This window comes from Petaurus breviceps, unplaced genomic scaffold (genome assembly GCF_028583685.1).
Source record: "Petaurus breviceps papuanus isolate PSGF00001 unplaced genomic scaffold, PetGlider_PUasm1.0 139, whole genome shotgun sequence".
Lineage (NCBI taxonomy): Eukaryota > Metazoa > Chordata > Mammalia > Diprotodontia > Petauridae > Petaurus > Petaurus breviceps.
In genome coordinates this window covers 11,329,580-11,334,875 of record NW_027185697.1, presented here as the reverse complement: position 1 = coordinate 11,334,875, position 5,296 = coordinate 11,329,580, and the positions used below count along the sequence as shown (strand labels likewise).

Sequence of the window (5,296 nt, the reverse complement as noted above, 5' to 3'; positions counted from 1 at the left end):
AAGAAAGCTACCACATAGAGGGCTGGGATGAGCACTTCTGAGTCACCCTGCTCCTCCCTCTCCAGAAGTGATCAGGGTCCTGAGGTATCTGTTCCTAGCTCTTTTCTCAGATGAGACTGTGTTCCTTGGGTAGTTATGGTTCTTTGTCCTATATGGGTGGGATGAGACAAAGGCTGAAGAGTTATAAGGATGGAAATTGATTTGAAGAAAAGTGGAATCCTGGGAGGATTTGAGATATCTTGTGTTGGGTACAGGAGGAAGTTAAGGATTCTAAGGGGTAGAAGAAGGGAGAGATCCATTTGAAGAATAATATACAGTTAATGCAAAGGTGGGAGACAGAACACAGCATCGGTGGAACCAAAAGCAAGCCATTTTGTCCAGAACATAGATTTCTTGAAGAACAGTATGAAAAAGGTCTAGAAAAACAGACTTGGGGACTGAGTAACTAAAGAAAGGAGATGCTTCTCCTCCCCATGCCTCTTGAAAGTACTTCTAGTGGGATGGCATACACACACACACACACACACACACACGCATACTCTCACAGACACACCACAAACACTCATACACACAGAAACACACACATATACACAGAGACACACACAAACACATGCACACACACATGCACACTCACACAGACACACCACAAGCACTCACACACACGCACGCACACAGACATACCACAAACACTCATGCACACAGACACGCACACACACATGCACACTCACACAGATACACCACAAACACTCATACACACAGAGACACACACATAGATACACACTCATACACACAGACACACACAAACACGCACACATGCACACTCACACAGACATACCACAAACACTCATACACACAGACACAGAGACACGTACACACACATGCACACTCACACAGACACACCACAAGCACTCATACACACACATGCACGCATGGACTCTCACACAGATACACCACAAACACTCATACACACAGAGATACACACAAACACACACATACACACACATACACACACAAACACACACACATGCACACTCACACAGACACACCACAAACACACACACATACACACACACAAAACACAAGTCTACTCCCAGTTTTCTCTCCATTGGACAAGCTGGACAGAGCCACACACGTCTGGGGCAGTTTAGACCCAACTCACAGAACCCTAGAGGGCCCTGAGGCTGCCTCCAAAGGACCAATTCTGAGACCTGTCTCCTGAGGCTCTAATGCTGGGGGTCCTTCAGAGGTGCTCTGAAACGGAAAATTCCCCTCTGGGCTTTTTGACCTGGGGAGTTCCCTTCTTCTTGAAGACTGAAAGGTTCTCAGGGCGTTTTCTAACCCTCCCTTCTGGGTTCTTCTAACACCAACTCTGGGGATGCTGGCCTTAGAATTTAGAGCCAGAAGGGCTCTCTGACCTTTTGTTCAAAGTCACCTAGGTAGTTCATAGCAAAAAGAGTATTTGAACCTATTGTCTCTGGTAGGACACCAGTGGAAAGACTGCAAAGAACACTGAATTTGAAGTGGAAGGAATTAGTTTCAAATACTGACCTAAAGCATATTGTGTCTCTGGGCCTCAGTTTCCCCATCTGTAAAATAAGGGGGTGAGATCAGCTCTCCAGAGTCTCTTTTGATTATAAATCTGTGGTCCTCCAAGATCATAAAATATAATCCTTTTCTCCACTGCTCCTCAGAGGCCACCTAATCTAACATCCTTATATCATAGAAGAGGAAACAGCCCAGGGAGCGCTTGACCAGAGCACAGTCCTTTGAGAGCTTTGGCATTTGGGCAGTCCTCATAACTGGATCAACAGTATTTCCCCCAAGCCTCCACCCTTGGCCAGGTGAGCTAATCCTCCTCCATCCTCAGAAGGAGTTGCTTCCCAGGGAAAGACAATCAGATCAGTGTTTCCCAGAGAAGAGATAAACAGCTGGTGCCACAGAGACTGACTTGGGGTGAGAAGCTGCATCTGAGGAATGGGAGAGAAGCAGCTGCCGACCAGTCCCAACCAGTCCTTCCCTTCTTTGGTTTCCCCACTCCCTCTTTCGGAAGGGGGGATGGGAAAATGTGATGACTGATTTCAGATCCTTGAAGGGCTGTGAAGAGGAGGAGGGATCAGCCTTGTTCTACCAGACCCCAGAGGTCAAGACAAGGAGAAATTGGGGGGGGGGTGTCTCAGAGGCAAATTTAGGCTTCATGTAAGGGAAAAAACTTCCCAACCATGAGATCTGCCCCAAAGCGACATGCACCACCTTGGGTGGTAGTGAGTTCCCCACCCCTGAAGATCTTCAAGCTGATTCTGGAGGACTATTTACTGATTGTCTTAGAAAGGAGAGGTTTTTTTAGGGACTATAGGATAATGTGGTCACTAAGGTCCCAAGATTCTGAGATAATACTTTCCTGGATAAGCCAGAAATATTCATGGAAAATGAATATTTTCCATGGGGGGCTGGACCTATGATTTCTTTTGTGTAGGGAACTCCTGGGAAGGACCTTCTTTCTTCCAATTGAAATTGTTACCTGTTTTGCATTTTAGAGTCTTAGGATTGTTGAGGGAGCTAAGAAGTTAAGTGACTTACCCAAGGTCACAAGGCCAGCATATGTTAGGGGGAAGACATGGACTTGGGTCTTCTGGGATCTAAGAAAGGCTCTCTGTCCACTAGGGAACACTGTCTCTCTCTCTTTTTTTTTTTTTTCATTCATACACCTGTCAAGTTCAAAGCTCTATAACTGTTAATTAAATGCCTACTATGTGCCTAGCTAGGTGGCACAGTGGATAGAACACTGGGCTTGGAGTCAGGAAGACCTGAGTTCAAATCTGGATCAGACACTTATTAGCTGTGTGACCCTGGTCCAGTTATTTGATCAAGTTTGCCCCAGTTTCCTCATCTGTAAAATGATCTCTAGAGGAAAAGGCAAACCACTCCAGTATCTATACCAAGGAAATCCCACATGCCTGATGTGGCTGAATAAGAACAATATGCCAACCACTGTGCTGAGCCCTGAGGAAACACAGAGTTTGGATGGGGGGAGAGGAAATAAGGATGTGTCCGCATTCATGGAACTCCTAGTTCAGTAAATCAGTCCAGCCTCTACCCTACAGAGGCAGCACTGGGGCAGAGGAGAGACCTCTGGGGTTGAAATGAAATGATCTGTGTTCAAACCTCAGCTTTACTACTCTATGTGACCTTATGGAAGTGACTTAACATTTCTTTCTCTATAAAATTAAGGGATTGGATAAGTCAACTTTTGGGGTTCTTTCCAACTTGAATTCTGTGATTCTATGACCTCTTCCAATTCAGTGATTTCATGATAGTTGTGTGGATGGAACAATCATTATTAAATGCTTCTTGAGCCTCAGTTTCCCCATCTGCCTCTATACTGAAAGCAAGTAGTTTATTATGCCAATAATAGCTGCATGACCTCTTGATGGGATGATTGTAGAGAGGGATTCCTGGTTAGTCCAGATCTGTGGCCTTGGTTAAGTCATTTCTTCTCTAGGCTTCTGATTCCATCCCTGTACAATGAATGGGTTGGGCTAGGTGACCTCCAAAGTCATCTCTACCTGGAGTATTCTATGACTCTGTGTGACTCCTTTGCTCAAGGGTCTGACCTGGCTCCCTGTTCCTGCCAAGATCAAGTTCAAATGACTCTACACTGGTATTCAAGGCTCACTATGAACTGGCCAGTGTGTCCTATGTAGGGATGCTTGAAGGCCGCTTTGGAGAGAACTGATCTTGGAATCAGACTTGGGTCCAAGTTCTGGTTCTAGCTGTTTGATCTTGGTCAAATCACTTACCTCCCTTAATAGCAGTCTTTGCAGTCCCCATTCCCCCTCCCTAGGGTGACTGAATCATGACTGGAGATAATGTTTGTAAAGGATTTTCTCAAACATAAAGACCTATGTTGTTCATCCTTCATTTCAAGGAGGACTAGTCATGTCAGCAGGTGATGTCTTGACTTGCACATGCATTGGATTTAAGTGAGGCAGACTTTCACAAAGTTCTCAGCCTCACTCTCTTCCAGAGTCATCCAAATCCAGTGGCAAGAAAGAGGGTAGGATGACTGGTGATGGCCCAGGATGCAGTGGGTGACCTCGGCATTTTTGATGCCTGAACAAGCTCTATGGAGCTTAGTTACTTACTTCAGACACCTTCATGGCTGTTGGAAGACATTGCTCCCAGTTACCCATTCTCCCATAGGAAGTTTTCACGTGCTTGGAGTAGATATTCCCCTAACTTACCCGTGGGTCTAAGGTCTATTGGTTACCTGGTTTCACCTGTTTGCCAAGATGGTTGACCAGGGTGTGGCCATGCTTATGCTACAGCTTCTTGAAGCCACAGGTGAGAGCTGGGTGAAGGTGGACACCAAAGGTGGATGAGCCTCCCTGAAGAGGGCTCAATAAACCCTCATGCCAGAGGTGAGCACCCCTAAAAGCCCTATAGGAAAGCTAGCTATGAATTTTGCTATTATCTCAAGAAGCTTCCCATTCCCAACTTACTGAGTGTATGATCAAGGGAAAAAAATGATGGCCAACTGTTCCATATTGCCTCAAGAGTTGGAAAGCAGTTTATACATATTCTATCATCTGAACCTCACAACCCCTCCATGAGGTCAGCACTGGGGGAATTTGCACCCCCTTTTTCAGAAGAAGAAATTGAGTCTTGAGGAGCAAAGTGACTTGCCCCAAGTTCCATGGCTAGTGAGCTTCTAATCATTTCTTCAGCAAGAGCATACCCATCTCTTACTCTGTGCCCAATATCCTGCTATAGGTAAAGAAGACACGATCCCGGACCTCGGACAGCTCCCAATCTGGGTGGGAAAACAAGACCAACACATAGCAGAGAAGGGAACGGATGGCCAACAGGTGCTGATGAGCACTGAGGAATGAAAGATCCCTGGGAAATGGAATGGATAAAGGAGGCTTCTTGGAGGAGACAGGGACTGAGCTGGTGACTACTGAAGTAAGGACAAGGTAAATGGAGGAGATAGGAGGCAGCTGGCAAAGGATTGAGGCAGCAGACCTTTCGTGTGGTGTCTGGGGGCAGGGAGGGGGTCCTTGAGTCGGCGAGTGGGGGATCAGATTGAGACAAGATTGGATAGTGGATGTCTGCGAGGTTTGGGAAGGCCCTTTCATCCAGTATCTCAAGGGTGCTATGACTTTTGAGCCTCTTCTCATTTTTAGATCTCTGATCTCATGTGCAGAAATATATACATAAATAAATATATTGGTAGATAAATGATATGTGAGTGTATATGTGTGTGTGTGTGTATGTATGCTTAAGAAATGCTTATTGG

General features: G+C 45.8%; 1 long non-coding RNA gene across 2 annotated transcripts in view; it reads left to right on the top strand.

The window, feature by feature from the left end:
* Positions 1 to 4,316: 4,316 nt before the first annotated feature.
* LOC138146132 (uncharacterized) overlaps positions 4,317 to 5,296 on the top strand; it is a 15,871-nt gene continuing 14,891 nt past the window's right edge. For both annotated transcript variants that reach the window (XR_011164400.1, XR_011164399.1), the window contains exons 1-2: positions 4,317 to 4,418; positions 4,771 to 4,973. This is a non-coding gene — a long non-coding RNA (uncharacterized lncRNA). The remainder of the gene's footprint in view (positions 4,419 to 4,770; positions 4,974 to 5,296) is intronic.